Source organism: Procambarus clarkii, chromosome 28, assembly GCF_040958095.1.
Source record: "Procambarus clarkii isolate CNS0578487 chromosome 28, FALCON_Pclarkii_2.0, whole genome shotgun sequence".
In the NCBI taxonomy this organism is placed as follows: domain Eukaryota; kingdom Metazoa; phylum Arthropoda; class Malacostraca; order Decapoda; family Cambaridae; genus Procambarus; species Procambarus clarkii.
In genome coordinates, this window is record NC_091177.1 from 29573890 (window position 1) to 29592405 (window position 18516).

The window sequence follows — 18516 nt, forward strand, 5'->3', positions numbered from 1 at the left end:
CACCACCACCACTCCCAACACCACCACCAATCCCAACACCACCACCACTCCCAACACCACCACCACTCCCAACACCACCACCACTCCCAACACCACCACCACTCCCAACACCACCACCACTCCCAACACCACCACCACTCCCAACACCACCACCACTCCCAACACCACCACCCTGTGGAAAGTAGTGGAATTTATATCAATCCTTGAGCTGTAGTTGACCCCATACCCATCTTGTGGGTGGTAGTGAACCCCCATACTTATCCTGTGGGTGGTAGTGGACCCCATACCCATCTTGTGGGTGGTAGTGAACCCCCATACTTATCCTGTGGGTGGTAGTGGACCCCATACCCATCCTGTGGGTGGTAGTGGAACCAATACCCATCGTATTGGTGGTAGTGGACTACATACCCATCTTGTAGGTGGTAGTGGACCCCATACCCATCCAGCGGGTGGTAGTGGACCCCATACCCATCCAGCGGGTGGTAGTGGACCCCATACCCGTCTTGTAGGTTGTTATAAATATATGGGCTGTTATGGGGGGTCTTGAGTATTATGGAGAAGGGCCAGCAGTTAGAATCAAGATGTATCAGGGTAGTGGCACAATTAGGCCCGGCCCCCAAGGAACATAGGTTCCTGTTAATGCTTTAAGGTTTTAGAACAGATTTGTCGTCTGGGATACAATCAACTACGCCACTACAACAGGAGTAATGGATACTCCTCAAAAACTAACTTATTTATTAAACCCTCTTAACAACCCCCCCATACACATTAAATAACAATAACAATAATTACTTTAACACACTATCTTACTTTAAAAGCCTTGGTCCACATAGGCAGGATACAAGGTTTTACAATTAGGACAAGCTAGGGTAAAGTCTACTAGTGAAGAACTTGAAAGCTTGAGGCAGCTTAGGGTAGTGAGCCCACGTGGTACCCTAACACAACACAACACTTAGGGATACCCAAAACATTGTATTATACTACACAATATCTACACAAGTCTCACAATTCCAGCAGTATGCACGGTTACATATAAAGGTACTTAACTTTATAGTTACAGGAACTTAAGGTAAGGGAAAGGGAGAAGGAGGAGGAGAATCAAGGCAGAGTCCCACAGGTAGGTCTTCACACCCAGCCCGTCCTCCAAAAATGGGGTGGTAAATGTAAGAAGACAATTAAGTGCAATTATGTACTATTCATAGCAGTTAGGAATTGTACTTATTTTCACTTAGTATTAAATCGTACTGTCAAATATATTGTGAATATTTGAGTTTACCTGAAAAACTGAATAGAAAACGACAACCTCACCTAACCGTCTTAGTTTTTGAAGATAATAATTTTATTGCTTCCTAATTACAATTAGTACTTAACTTATAGCTATATTGATATTACAGTTTTATAAAACTAATAAAACAAAACTAAAATATATCAATAAATTGTAAATTAACTCAGGATATTTTAAAATTTTGCATAAAATCTATGTTGTTTAATAAACCTGAAAAAGAAATTCCTGATATTTAAAACTTGTGTATTGCAAATCGAAATTGAAAACGTCATCCTAAAATTCTGAGTGACTTAACAGAAAACGTGAAAAATTAAAGCGGGGGAGGGAGTTGGGTCAATGTAACAGCCCCGTAAGTGCAATTATGCACTGCTTATTACAGTAAGAAAGTGTACTTATTACACTTAGTATTAAATCGTACTGTCAATTCGGAGGATGGGTTGTCACACCACACAGTCTGAACAGAGAATAAAGATCCAGCGTCCAGTCGCCAAGCTCCCGAGTTGTTGTGGTTGCCGGGAAGAGCCTAATTGATCGTGCAGCTTATACACATTACAAATCTTTACCGACGTACAATACTGTTTACTTTACTCGTTCTAAGGATAGTTAATAATTACTTCACTGTTATACTTAATCCACAACAAGTTAAAGAGACTGAATGCTCTGTGCGAACAAGATTCGTCTTACGTCTGGCAAGGAAGATAGGAACGCACATCGACAAGCGCACCAAATAATGTACGGTAAATTATTTTAGAGCTAAATTTGACCTCTGGTTTCCACTGAGGAACCCAGGGTCGTAACATTGGTGGTAGTGGACCCCATACCCATCATATGGGTGGTAGTGGACCCCATACCCATCTTGTAGGTGGTAGTGGACCTCATACCCATCCTGCAAGTGGTAGTCGGCCCCATACCCCTCCAGTGGGTGGTAGTGGACCCCATACTCACCCTGAAAGTGGTAGGGGATGTAATACTCACCCTGCGGTTGGTAGTGGACCCCATACCCATCCTGTGGGTGGTAGTAGGCCCCCACGCATACCCATCCTATGGGTGGTAGCTAATGGACTCCATACCCATCCTGTGGGTGGTAGTGAACCCATACCCGTCCTGTTGGTGGTAGTGGACCCCATACCCATCCTGTGGGGGGGGGGGATAAATTTTATAACTATCCTGTGGGCGGTAATTCACCACATAATTATTGTGTGGGTGGTAATAGACCCCAAACACATCCTGCGGGTTGTACTGGACGCCATACCAATCCAAAAGGTGGTAGTGGACCACATACCTGTCCGAAAGGTGATAGATGGCCCAATACCTATCCTTTTAGGTGGTATAGTGGATCCCATAAGCATCGTGTGACTTGTTTTGGACCCTATATCCATCCTGTTTGCAATAGTATTACTGTATTACTCTCTCATCTATCCTTATCTCAATTATGGTATTTATGCTTGGGGTTCTACTACCCAAAATCATCAACGTCCTCTAATTACTCAACACAAAGCTGCTATTAGAACAATATCTAACTCTGGCCCCAGACAGCACTTAATACCCTTACTCAAATCTTTGAACATGTTAGATATTAAGTCACTGCACATCCTCTCATATGTACTCTATATATTTAAGACTCAGAACTGTAATGTTAATCCTGACTTTAACAGTTTCCTAGAAGGTTGTAACAGAACCCATGGGCACCACACCAGAAACAAATTCCTATTTGATATTCCAAGGGCACGGCTTAACCAAACTAGAAATGCTCTACACGTCAAGGGACCCAGAATGTGGAATGACCTTCCCAATCATGCCAAAGGCTGTACCTCTCTCAACCAGTTTAGGAGAAAAACTAAGTACTATTTTTTTTTTTTTTTTTTTGAGATATATACAAGAGTTGTTACATTCTTGTACGTGTAGCGTTTCGGGCAGGTCCCTGGAATACGATCCCCTGCTGCGAAGAATCGTTTTTTCATCCAAGTACACATTTCACTGTTGCGTTAAACAGAGGCTACAGTTAAGGAATCGCGCCCAGTAAATCCTCCCCGGCCAGGATACGAACCCATGACATAGCGCTCGCGGAACGCCAGGCGAGTGTCTTACCACTACACCACGGAGACTATGACACTATATTTCTAATAAACTCCATGTAACCTACCTTACCCCTAAATGTCAACCTATGTCTTGCTATTTTCAAACAATACTGTTTGTTGACCAAGTTGTATAATTGCTGATTTCAGCCATGTTCCCCCCTTCCCCACCTTTTTTCCTTATTTCAAAACTATTTATAATTTAATCTCAGTTAGTATTAATCTTTAGTCTAAGGGGTTTTTCTCCCCACACCTTGCCCGAAACGCTGTATTAATTACTTTAGGTATTATATGTACTAACTCTATCTATAAATCCAACATTATGTTCGTAACATCTTCTATGTATATATTTTCACCTGAATAAACATTTTGATCTTGATTTGATTTTACTGTACCCTATAGCCATTCCATTGAAACATCGTTTTCTGTTGTCCTTCCTACAATCCATTCTCTTCTATCTTTTTCAAAGTTTTCCAAAGCATACATTATTGTGTATAATGTTTATTTGGGAAGCACCATTATTATATATAATAACTTTATTTATTTATTTATATATATACAAGAAGGTATATTGGCATTCATGTAAAGCCACTAGTACTCGCAGCGTTTCGGGCAGGTCCTTAATGTAACAGAAAATTTTAAGTAGGTAAATACTAGCAAAATTTATTAAATGATAACAGGTATATTGCAAGAAAAAAACTGAGATGAGAGAGATTTGTATGTATATTAAAGCACATAGGCAGCTCAGATGGATTGCATTGACAGTTTGAATGGTAATTTAACAAAGATTAATAAGCAAAAAACAGCATATTGCTAGCACATATAAGACAGCAATGACCACAATGTTCAAGTTGATTGGATTAAGTACATAAAGAATGGGAGATTGGTAACACTAGATACAGAGCAAATTTAACGCACAGAGTAGGAAACTATGAAGATGAAATTAGGTACTTAATTATATTAATTAAGTTCTGTAGTAATAATAAACTAAATAAGTAATAATAAACTAATAGTGTTTATTATATATATAAATCCCGTACCCATCCTGTGGTCAGTAGTGGACCCAATATGCTCATCTTGTGGGCGGTAATGGACCCCATACCCATTCTGTGGGTGGTTGTGGACCCCATACCCATCCTGTGGGCGGTACTGGACCCCATACTTATCCTGTAGGCGGTAATGGACCCCATACCCATCCTGTAGGTAGTTGTGGACCCCATACCCATCCTGTGGGCGGTAGTGCACCCAATACCAATCCTGTGGGCAGTTGTGGATTCCATGCCCATCCTGTAGAGTGTAGTGATCCCATACCCATCCTGTGGGTGGTAGAGACCCCCGCACCTACCCCTGTGAATGGTTGTTGACCCAATACCCATCATATGGGCAGTTGTGGACACCATACTCATTTTGTGGGCGGTTGTGGGGCATATACCCATCCTGTGGATGGACGTGGCCCCCATACCCACCCTGTGGACCATCCAGTGGGCAGTAGTGGACCCCATACAAATCCTGTAGGAGGTAGTGGACGCCATATTCATGCTGTGGGTGGTAGAGGACCATATACCCGTCCAGTAGGCGGTAATGAGCCCCATACCTATCCTGTGGATGATAGTGATCCCCATACCCATCCCATGGACAGTTGTTGGGCTCAGACCCATCCTACAAGTGATATGGACCCCTTACCCACCTAACAGGTGGGTAAGGTGGACCCTATACCCGTCCTACAGTAGGTAGTAAACACTATACCATCCTGTTTTACAGTAGTTTACCCTATAGACATTCCAACGTATCATCGTTTTCTGTTGACGTTCCTTCAATGCATTCTTTAAAGGTTTTTAAAGCATGAACTAGTGTATATAATGTTGATTGGTAAAGCACTTTTATTTTATGTAATAAATTATAGTGCTTAATATAATTTACTAAGAACAACTAATATTTCTCAAAACAAATCTACGAGCCTTCAATAGGATGTAGCTGGTCTGTAATATTCTAAGAGCATGGACAATAGTAGGTAAATTTCACAACACATGTGGGACCTGAAAACTAAAATTTTCATTATAATTGACCCAATCACGACTATTCTGCTGTCTACGGCAATGGACGGGTACTGTGAGACGTAAATTGATACGTGAGGAAGAGTTTGGGCCTTGGAAAAATATGTACTAATTATATGTGTACCACATATGTACTAATTCAAGAAAAATATTGACTAAAAGCAATAAGTCATATATGTGCTATCTTGTGCGAGAGCGGGTTAATGAAAGGGGTTTCATCTGGTCCAAGTCTCAGCATCGTAGCATAAATAGGAAGGAAGAAAAAAATATTGAATCATGTGTCAAAAATTTTCCAAAATGGTCAAAAATTAATATCAAACACAAGTGTACACTGAAATCATGTCTGTCAGCTATCACAATATCATATAATAAAAATATTTAATAATTAGTTTTATAAAAAAATTAATTACAAAATCTTTCTTTTTTTTAAATTTTGTTTCATATTTGTTTATCGGACGATTTTCATGAAACGTATGCACCTGACTGCACATAAGCCTATCTGTAAGGGTGCCAGTTATGGAGGAAATTGATTTATGTCGGCCTCAGCCACAGATGGCAGCACCTTTGACTTTATTGTTTTACTTAATTTTTTCAAGTAACATAAACTTTCATTTATTATTTAATTTACATGAAACTTACACCTTATATGTAGAGTTTATGTTTCTACAAATCTATTTCGAGCTTTTTTCCTAAGTTCATATATTGATTTTATAATAGTAATAAACATGATATATTTGCATAAATTTTTTTTATCTAACTTTGACTACTTGTATTAGTAAAACTAAACATAATTTGGAAAATCCGCTGAAACAGATCCTTTTTATTATATGCAAATGTGATAGAAGGGTGTCATACAAATGATTTCATTCGGAAACTTGTGGTTGTAATTTCGATTTGAAAATGTGTAAAATTGGTTAAAAAAAAATAAAAAAAAAATGTTCAGGGTCATTTTTGTTGAAATCCAATTGTAAACGATTAGTGTTGTGTAAGACACGTTTAGACTGATCCATACATATTTTCTAGTTGTTTTGCCTATCGAAGTAGATGCTGGTATCATTTGCAAAGACACCTTAAAGACTTGTGTCTCTGTGTAAGATTCAGGTTGCAGTTCTAAGTGAACCTAGTTAAGGATATTTTTTTTATGCTGCACTTGCAACACTGGACGATAGAGGTAAGTGTTCAGTGCCTTGCATGTTTGGGGCCATGCTAGTATAGTATATTCCTATTTTGGGGATAATAATTTTTTTTTAGAAAGTGCCTTACTGATTAATTGAGAACGTGGAGCAAGTAGTAAGAGATTTTGCAGAATCCATTATTGGGTAAAATTAAGACCTTGACTAAATCAGTACTTATTTGTATGGGAAAAAACCCTGAGCTAGATGTGGAACCCAGTTACTAAAAATAAATTATCGACAACCATATTTTTGCATCTACTAGAAGATGGAATGTTGAATGATGAGGTATAAGAGGAATGCCCTGATGAGGCTGAAAATACAGCTAGAATTTGAAGGCAGGAATTAGAACTTCAGTTTAGGCAGATTGAGCTCTAGAAATTTAAGTGTGAAGAAGACACTACACAGAAAGAAGTGTTCTGCCCTTAGGAGGTTGGGGATTTTGGGACTTAAACCTCCAAAAGAGAGCTCTGGTTGTGCACCAGACTGTTACTTGCATACAGGTGAACAGCGTTCCCCAACCACTCCCTGACGAAACAAACAACCGATACTCGGCAGCCACACTCCCGCTACTGTCGGTCGACCAGCAATGGACACTGGAGTGCTTGTAATTTACCTAGGAGATCCCTCTGTACGCCTCTTGATCTTGGAGAGGGGTTCAGCTCACATATTTAGGAATGCGGCTCCATCACTGGCCTCGTTGTTTTGTGTATCCACCCTACTCGAGCCGCCATGACTCCCCTTCCCCCCCTCTCCTTGTTTGGAATGATCTCCTAAATCCCCCTTTCGTGAATTAGTATCTTCTGCCACCCTGTCCGCAGCTGTGACCCTCTCAATCTCTCTCCCGCTCTCTGGGAAACCTCACCAGGACAAGATCAAAAGCCAGCTAACATATACATTTAATATACAAAGAAAACATACACAATACATGACATATAAAGTAGAACATTATCATACAACACTCTAACCTGCTACAAAAGTTAATTTAAATTAATTTTAAATTTCAGATCATACTCAAACTGGGAAACTGGGACAATAGCAAAGCCTAATGGTGAATTTTAGCATTGGCATTAACTGGAATATGTTTTCCACTGCCAAACAATCCTGGCTGGGGTTTATGGTCAATTCTAGCAAGACATTTTCTACTCAGTGGAAAATACCGCAGCTTTTTAAAAATACAGAAAAAGACCTCGTCCAATTTGGAAGCTTATTTAGTTCGTCTTGAAGTGATTATAAAGCTTTAGAATTTATTTCACGCTCTATTTTCGCATCGTCCGCAAATTTGAAAATATTGCTACTCAATCCTGTATTTAAATCAAAATGGTAAATAAGAGAGATCCCATGATAGAGTCGTAGAGCAATCAACAGTTTTCCCACTTCGACTTAAATTAATTTAAACAAATAGTACTATAAATTTAGTTGAAATAATCATGCCCTTTATCGACTTATGATAACTTTTTCACTTTGCTGGAACTCCTGCTTAGTGCTACAAGTGGAGCGTGTTGTTCAATGCTTGCTGATGGAGATGTGCCGATCCTTGAGGGCACAGGTGGCTCTGTTAGGCATGGAGATCAGTTGGCTTAACTGGCGTGTGGCGCCGGAGGTGGACATCTTATCCTCGACGAATGTTGGAAAGCTGAAAATCGTCAGAATTGTAAAATATGAACTTTGTCGTACCTACTGATAGGATTTCAAATATCTACACTTCGTTGCAGATTGAGTAATGTGAAGAAGTGATTGCTTAGTCTCCAGGTTGGGCAACGACGGGAAATAAACAAGTAACAAATTTTAGTTATAGGGAACTTATGTGAGGTATTAGGACAGGGAACTTTGTTCTGGAGTTAAGTGTTATGAGTTGCTATCCGGGAGAGGGAATTTGAGATAGTGATAATGAGTGATATTATTGCTGATAATGGAAACAAATGTATTATTTGTTCCGGCTGTGGAAAAAAAATAAGTAGAAATTGTTTGTCTAGAATATATGACTAAAATTTAGTCATCCATAACACATACACTGATCAATAACATATGTATTTTCATTTATATATAACCAAATTATTTATGCGTGTAGCTGTGGTTTGATCCCATCTCGGACACTGCAACTAAAAACTGCCCCTCACCCTACTCGGCTAATCTGTGAAACAATTTAATTTCCTTAATTTGATATAGTTAATTAAGGAAATAGTTAATTAAGGAAATTAAGGAAACGGTAATAGTTCCCCGTTTTCTTCACTGATTCCCGTTTCGGTTACTGCAGTAATATCTAATTCCTCTAAGACTCCTTCAATTTATGTAATTCACCTTGAGGGTATTGTTATGTTGTGGCCCGTTCCTTTTACCCAGATTTTTCCCTGCTAAAACACTCCATTATTGACTTCTTACCCTCATATCCATTCTCATACTTCTATCATCTAATAGTATAATCTCATACAACTCCCTCCAACCACAGATTCCAAGGAACTGACAAAAGTTCCTTGGAAGCTCTAGATAAGAGCGCTTGATAAGTGAATCCCAATTTCTACATAAATATTATTCTTTTCAGAAATGTTCCCAGTTGTCAATGAATGACATTACATTTTTTTTTAAATAATTGTCACATCAGCAATTGACTCCATCTGCCCTAAATATCCATTTAAATCAAACTCCTCTTCTTGGTAGAATGCTACATACGATCGGGATCCCTCACTTGCTCCTTACTAATTCTATTGCAGTCTTATGATATTGCATCAGTGCATCACTCTTAACTCCTCCAACATTATTTCCTCCAGCGCTAGTACAAGTAATAGGATTGTTCCCATTACCAGTTATAAATACCTTACCTGTTCATCACCTACAGCCAAAATTTATTTACTTCTTTTATTGACTCCATTCTTCGTCTTATTTGCGGGTGAACTGCAGCCTCTATACAGTATCACCATGGGTACTGAACGAGTGTGCAGATGCACTTTGCTCCATGATTTATAGTAACTCACTGGAGACCTATCAGAAATATGCAAGAACTAATCCCAATATACAAAAATGGCGACAGGCAAGATGCACTGAACCTGTGTCTCTAACTTGTATACCACGCAAGGTGATAGAGAAGATCGTGATTTAAAAACTAGTTGCATATGTGGAGACGAGAGACTTGGTGACACACTACCAACATGGGTTCAGGATTGGCATATCTTGTCTCACAGGTTTAATAGAATTTTACGACCAGGTGACAATAATTAAGCAAGAAAGAGAAAGGCGGGCAGACTGCATTTTCTTGAACTGTCGGAAAGCTTTTACCACAGTACCCCATTTGAGGCTGGTGAATAAGTTGGAGAAACATGCAAGAGTAACTGGCAGGGTGCTCCAGTGAATAAGGGAGTACCTAAGCAATAGGATAGTACCTAAGCAATAAGTCTGCAGTAATAACCAATCATAATGGTCTGCAGTAATAACCAATCATAAGTCCGCAGTAATAATCAATCATAATGGTCCGCAGTAATAACCAATCATAATGGTCTGCAGTAATAACCAATCATAATGGTCTGCAGTAATAATCAATCATAATGGTCCGCAGTAATAACCAATCATAATGGTCCGCAGTAATAACCAATCATAATGGTCCGCAGTAATAACCAATCATAATGGTCTGCAGTAATAACCAATCATAATGGTCTGCAGTAATAACCAATCATAATGGTCCGCAGTAATAACCAATCATAATGGTCTGCAGTAATAACCAATCACAATGGTCCGCAGTAATAACCAATCATAATGGTCCGCAGTAATAACCAATCATAATGGTCCGCAGTAATAACCAATCATAATGGTCCACAGTAATAACCAATCATAATGGTCCGCAGTAATAACCAATCATAATGGTCTGCAGTAATAACCAATCATAATGGTCTGCAGTAATAACCAATCATAATGGTCTGCAGTAATAACCAATCATAAGTCAGCAGTAATAACCAATCATAATGGTCCACAGTAATAACCAATCATAATGGTCTGCAGTAATAACCAATCATAAGTCAGCAGTAATAACCAATCATAATAATCCGATGTAACACAAAACAGTAAAATTCTTCCTTAAACAACCACACAAATTAACTCGAGGTTATTATCTACAGTAATAAGCCCCTGTTATAATTAGCAGTAATAACCTGCTCTATAAACTTGCTATAACAAACCTTTATGAATAGCTCAATACCTGCTCAATAAACTTCGTGCAAGTCTATTATTATTTTATTAAGGCAGGATTATTACCCTGCCTTAACAATCAATAGTAATAGATCATAATACTCTACCCTTATAGCGAACAAGAATAAGAAAGTAATACCAAGTAATATCTCGTAGAATAATATATAAAACATGCTGTAACACCCTATAAAACATGCTGTAACACCCTGCTTGTCGAAATTCCCGCTGCCAAAACTCGCCCTACAATCCTGCCGTAATAACTACGGTAACAACCTTTCAGTAACAGCCATTGAAATAACCCTCCACGATAACGAGATATATAAATTCGCTGACAAAATGTATCGTAAAAATATGTAATTGTTCTTTTAATCTGTACTAATGGTCTAACAAGAACTAGTTAAAATATACCTATTAACTCTTTAATTTCCCGCTGTAGTAATAATATAACAAGAAACAATAGAATGTTACATCCTGAACTAATAGTTGGCTATTATCTGTCACAATAGCCTGCCGACTTGTCTTGTCCTATTAACACAACCGTAATAGTCTGTTGTATTAACTGGCAGGGTACCTTATCTCAATAAAAATATTTTGTTTCACTTTTCTAATTTATTTTTACTCATACTATCTTTTAAATGTTATTGAATAGTAAATTTGGTTTTAATGATAGTAAATTTATACTGAAAGTAAATTTATACTTTCCATGCGTTTATACATACGTTTATACACAATACTTTCCTTTATTTATACAGACTGAGCTGACATATTTTAGATGTTAATGTTTGTACCCGAATTTATTAGTATTGTAAGGAATAAAATAATTTTGAATGAAGGTAAAAGGACGACATTCACAGATGTGGGTTCGACCTGAGGACCGTCCGGGCTCCTGAGGCGGGCCCCAAACACTGACCAGGACTCTTCCTAATTAATAGTCCACAACCCAGTATTTTATACACCTCCACCTCAGGTGACTCGTGAAACCAACAAAAAAAACTATCATTAAAACCAACTGTAACAAAAATCTGTAAAAGTGTTCAGTTAAAAAATTGTCATGAAGAACCAATCCGGAAGATTCGGACAACTTCTTTATGCGTGAATTCCAAACCCCTGTAAATATAACTGATATGAACACGAGCGTGACAGACTTTGAAAGGGAAATTGACAACATGCACTCAACCCCGGTTCCAGATTCATGGAATTCAATATTTATACAGACACGCAAAGTGCCAGTAGCACACACTCTCCCCCACACTATAGTGTGGAGGAAGTGCTTGGACACGTGGGAGACACTAAATGGGCTTAAATCAGCAGACAATTCTGCTGTCTGCTCCCTCTACACAAGGGACGGAGCAAAGCATTGGCAAAGAATTTTAGACCAGTTGCATTAACGTCCCACACAATAAGAGTACTTTTGAGAATGATCAGGAGTCAGGTCACCAGTTTCATGGAGTCCAATGACCTTCACAACTCAGGCCAACATGGATTTAGAGCAGGAAGATCATTCCTCTCACAGCTACTTGACCACTATAACAAAATCACTGAGGTATTATAGGGAAAACAGATTGCTGGTGTGGTATACACGGACTTCGCAAAGGCATTCGATAAATGTGACCATGAAGTGATAGCACACAAAAGGAGATCAATGGGAATAACTGGTAAAGTAGGACGGTGGATACTCAATTTTCTGTCGAACAGAACTCAAAAAGTAACAGTCAACCGTATAAAATCGAGTCCAAGTGCAGTTAAAAGCTCTGTTCTTCAGGGTACAGTCCTTGCACTTCTGCTTTTCCTTATTCTCATATCAGATACAGACAAAAATACAAGTCACAGCTTCGTATCATCCTTTGCAGATAGCACAAAAATAAACATGAAAATTACATCTGGTGAAGACATTGAAAATCTACAAGCAGATATTAACAATTTTTTCGACTGGGCAGAAGAAAATAACGTGATGTTTAACAGTGATAAATTCCAGGTACTCAGGTTTGGTAAAAATGAGAACATTAAACGTAATATGGGGAGTATAAAACACAACCAGATTTTCCTATAGTAGGAAAGCAGCATGTAATGGATTTGGGAATAATGATATCTGAAGACCTAACTTTTAGGGAGCATAACCAAGCAAATATTGCATCAGCCAGAAAAATGATAGGATGGATTAAGAGAACTTTCAAATCCAGGGATTCCATCACAATGGTTGTACTATTCAAATCACTTGTGCTGTCCCGTCTTGGGTACTGCTCAGTACTTATTTCCCCCTTCAGAGCAGGAGAGATTGCTGAAATATAGGGAATATAGAGAACATATACGGCACGCATAGACGAGATAAAGCACCTAAATTACTGGGATCGTCTCAAAACTCTCCAAATGTACTCACTAGAAAGGAGACGAGAGAGATACCAAATAATATACACATGGAAAATACTGGAGGGCCAGGTCCCAAATCTGCACAGTAAAATAACAACGTACTGGAGTGAACGATATGGAAGAAAATACAGAAAAGAACCAGTGAAGAGCAGAGGTGCCATTGGCACAATCAGAGAACACTGTATAAACATCAGAGGCTCGCGGTTGTTCAACACCCTCCCAGCGAGCATAAGCAATATTGCCGGAACAACCGTGGACATCATCAGGGGAAAACTAGATAGTTTTCTTCAAGAAGTGCTGGACCAACCGGACTGTGGTGGATATGTTTGCTTGCGGGCCGCTCCAAGCAACTGCCTAGTGGACCTTGCTCTCATGGGTCAAGCCTGGCCTCAGGCCGGGCTTGGGGAGTAGAAGAACTGCCAGAACCCCATCAAGCAGGTAACTGTCCACGGTAATAATCTTCATTAATTTGTCGTAATAATAGTGTTATAACGTATAACAATACCACGTCGTTAAAACTCTTTATCAGCGGCACAACATTCCATAACATCGTTCCGTTATTTCCTGGCATATTAAACTTCAGCTGAACATAAATACCTGCCTCAATAATCCACATTAACCTGCCATAATAAGCTTCACTGTAGGGGGAGACAATTCGCTGCAGACCTAGGACGATAAAGACTTACCATGTGTGGGAACCGACGTGTGAGATTTATATTTATTTAATTTATATGAATTTCTATAGAATTTATATTTACGTTAATTTATATATTTCGATAGCAATTTGTACGATGTTAAGTGGACTGTATTTCTGCAATAATTTCACAAATCGATCCATACTCATTAGGGGGGGGTTTATATTGAATTTATATATATGCAGCCAATCAAACTACAGTATTAACTACACATATTAGTATACATTGAAGACGTTCCTTATCTTATTATACAGCCGGCTTAGTCCACCAGATGTAACTAGGATGTAGACACCAAATTTCCTCGTGTGAGGCAGCTTCCGTCACCCAGTAACTGATACACAAAGTTTGCTTCCTCTTCTTGACCTGTCAAAGGGCACTAGCTGTAAAGCCAGAATCCTAATATATGACAGCTATATCAGAGAAAACACTGTATAATTGATAAAATAAAGACCAAGGCTTAATTACCTTTTATTAAGAGGCTGTTCACATTCTAACCGGTACGCCCTATCTACTCACATTAATGGCCAAAAATTATTAGATAAACGGGTTTCGGCAGAACACTTCCCTTGATTATTGTTGACAGCGTGTTGATGATGGTAGAGCACTAATATGATCTCCATTACACTTCGTCCAAGAGAAATGATAGGAGCTGTTTACTCCCGTGCGCCGCTGGTCTTAACAACAATGGCTGACCACTCCCTCACCACTGACGCTACTGGCCTACATTGTCCAGATGTCAGTAAGTGATAGAAGGGTCACATTTACTCTATTTTAATACTGATAATTAAATTAATTCAAATGAGATGTTTTATGATGGTAAAAGTCCAAAGACTAATGTATTTAAGAATAATTCCCAGCAGAATAGCTGGTGAATTTATAATAGTATGTGGCAATGATATCCCGTTTTCTATTGACAGAAAATTCCACTACAAGCTACATTTTCTATGGGTTAACTTGTGTATACAATGCAGCAATATTATCTGCAATTGCATGATATTAGTAATTGGTGTCGGATTTTCCGACACCATGAAGTCCAGTTACTGCGGACTGCGGCTGGCCTTGTGTAGGGTGTATTGCTTCGCTATAGCTCAAGTGTAATTTACCATCGACAAAATATTGCAATATTTTATTAGATATTATTATTATTAGATATTAAATATTGTGAGAGAGAGAGAGAGAGAGAGAGAGAGAGAGAGAGAGAGAGAGAGAGAGAGAGAGAGAGAGAGGAGGCAGAGAGAGGATACAGAGAGAGGGGAGAGAGAGAGAGAGAGAGAGAGAGAGAGAGAGAGAGAGAGAGAGAGAGAGAGAGAGAGAGAGAGAGAGAGAGAGAGAGAGAGAGAGAGAGAGAGAGAGAGAGAACTGCTAGAATCAGCTCAGTAAAACATCTAAACTACTAGGACCGACTAAAGAGCCTAAATCTGTATTCCCTTGAGCGCAGGAGGGAGAGATACATAGTAATTTACTGGTGGATAATAGTAGAGGGGCTGGTCCCAAACCTGCACACAGAAATATCATCACATGGCCGACCCATCGCAGTGTTCAAGAGAGAACTGGATAAGCACCTCCAAATGATACCTGATCAACCAGGCTGTGATTCGAACATCAGGCTGCAAGGAGCCGCGTCCAACAGCCTGTTTGACCAGTCCAGCAACCAGGAGGCCGGACCGTGGGGACGCTAAGCCCGGGGAAGCACCTGAAGGTAACCTCAAGGTAAAGTATGGAGAATATGACAAAGAACATAGTGAATTTGCTGGGAATATAGACAAGGAGAATATGACAAAGAACACAGAAAAAAGGGAGAAGCAGGTGAAAAATATGGAATGGACATTTGGGATGATATTTTAAGATCATTCAGAGCACACAAATACGGTAAGATTATTGAAGGTTTGGATAAGTTGGTGAAGGGGGAGTTGGGGAATGGGAGACGAAGGGGAGTAGGGGTTGAGATCTGAAGGTTGAGAAGATGCAGCTGAGGTCTTCCGGTTGGTCTCCTTCCTGATGGCAGTTCTCCATACAAGAGGTCCTTTGGTATGCGGCCATCGACCATGCGTGTGACATGTCCCAGCCATTGCATGCGTCTCTGTTTCAGGAGAGTTAACATTGAAGGGACTCCTGTTCTCTCGAGTACAGTGTTGTTGGTGACGTGGTCTTTCCACGTGATGTTAAGGATGCGTCTCAGGTTCTGCATGTGAAAGGTATTAAGCCGTCTCTCCTGGCAAGAGCGCAAGGTTCAGGATTCCGAGCTGTAGAGAAGTGTACTCACCACACATGTCATGTAGACTTGTGCCTTGGTGTGCACTGTCAGTTTGGCATTTTCCCAAACGCGCTTTGTGAACCTGGCCAGTGTTGTTGCGGCCTTCCCGATACGCCTGTTGAGCTCAGTGTCCAGGGAAAGGGTGTCTGAGATTGTGGAGCCCAGGTACACAAACTCGTGAACTGCCTCCAGCACATAGTCTGCTATATTTATACAGGGTAGCTCATTGACATCTTGTCCCATCACCTGTGTCTTCTTCAGGTTGATTGTCAGGCCGAATGCAGAACAGCGGCGGCAAAGCGGTTGAGTAGCTGCTGCAGGCCTTCTGCTGTGTGTGTGGTGATCGCTGTGTCGTCGGCGAAGAGGAACTCCCTGAGGATTTGCATCTGTACTTTTGTCTTTGCTCGGAGTCTGGATAGATTATAGAGCTTCCATCAGATCTTGTACGGAGATAGATATGGATCGTGAAGAAGATGCCGAACAGGGTTGGAGCAAGAACACACCCCTGTTTAACACCACTGTTAATGTTGAATGGTTCAGAAGTTGAGCCGTCGTACACGACTGTCCCCTTCATGTCCTTGTGGAACGATTGTATCATGCTGAGTAGGATGGGTGGACAGCCAATACTGGCCAAGATTTTAAAGAGTCCGTCCCTACTCACGAGGTCGAAGGCCTTTGTAAGGTCAATGAAGGCAATGTACATGGCTTTTCTCTGCTCCCTGCACTTTTCTTGGAGCTGTCTCAGGGAGAACACCATGTCAGTGGTCGACCTCTCTGTTCGGAAACCACACTGTGACTCCGGGTACACTCTTTCGGCAAGAATCTGAAGCCTGGCCAAAACGACCCTAGCGAAGAGTTTGCCAACGACGCTGAGGAGGGATATGCCGCGACAGTTGTTTACATCGCTTCTCTCACCTTTATTTTTGTAGAGAGTGATGATGTTTGCATCTCTCATGTCTTGTGGCACCGAGCCCTCCCTCCAGCACTGGCACAGAAGTTCATGAAACTCAGATTTAAGTGTTCCACGAGCGCACTTGAGAACTTCAGGCGGAACTCCGTCATCTCCTGGGGCCTGGAAAGTGAATCCACTGCTTTCTCAACTTCTTCTACAGTTGGTTCAAGATCAAGTTCTTCCATGATGGGCAGGCATTCAATTGCATCCAAAGCCTCTACGCTGATCAAGTTCTCTCTGGAGTAGAGTTCGGAGTAATGTTCCACCCAGCGATTCATCTGTTGATCACGGTCTTTAATGATCTCTCCAGTGGCTGACTTTAGAGGAGCCGCCCGGTTTTGTGTAGGGCCTGTTGCCTCTTTGATCCCTTCGTACATGCCTCTTATGTTGCCGACAGTGGCCGCAGTCTGGATGCTCGAACAGAGTCGAAGCCAGTAATCGTTAGCACAACGCCTCGCAGTTTGTTGAACTCTACTGCGGGCAGTACGGAGGGCCTGTAGGTTCCTTTTTGAGGGCAGGTTCTTGTTGGATGAGAGAGCTCGTCTCTTTTCCTCTACGAGGGGTAACAGTTCCTCTGCACTGGCCTCGAACCAATCTGCTGACTTATTCTGCCTCTTACCGAAGGTAGACATGGCAGTGTTGAAAATAGTGCCCCTGAGATGTAACCACGTCTCACTTGCACTATCGCAGGGTGGTACAGGAAGGGCATTTACCAGCGCCGCAGTGAATTCCTCCACCTTGTTCTGGTCACGGGTCTTGTTTACGTTAATGCGTGGTCTTCCCTTCTTCTTTGCTCTGTGGATTTTCTGGGGCTGGAACTTTACTCTGCAAACGACGAGAGAGTGGTCGGTGTCTCAATCTGCGCTCTGGAAGCTGCGGGTCAGTTTGACGTTTCTCAGATTGTTACGCCCCGTAAGCACCAGGTCGAGTTGGTGCCAATGCTTAGACCTGGGATGTCTCCAGGAAACCTTATGCTGGGGCTTGGTGTCGAAGAAGGAATTGGTGATGCAGAGATCATGACGGCAGCAGAACTCCAGGAGGCGCTGCCCACTCTCATTCATCTTCCCAAATCCAAACTGGCCCAGGCAGGAAGGCCAAGAGCTGTGATCAGAACCAACTCTTGCATTAAAATCTCCCAGGAGGAAGACTGGCTCTTGTTGTGGTATGTCACTGAGAGCTAGGCCAAGGTCATCATAGAACTTGTCCTTCGCTTCGGTAGAAGAGGTCAGTGTTGGTGCATAGGCATTGATGAGGCTGACCATTCCTACTGCTGTATGAAGCTGAAGTTTGATGACCCTTGCAGACCCCTCCATAGGCGGTACTATGGACCCTAACAACTTGTTCCTGATGGCAAAGCCAACGCCATGCTCCCTTACCTCTTCTGGTGGTTTGCCCTGCCAGAAGAAGGTAAAGTCCTTCTCCTGTATGCTGCTGGTTGCAGGCAGACGTGTCTCCTGCAGGGCGACTATGTCCATCTGGAGCCTGC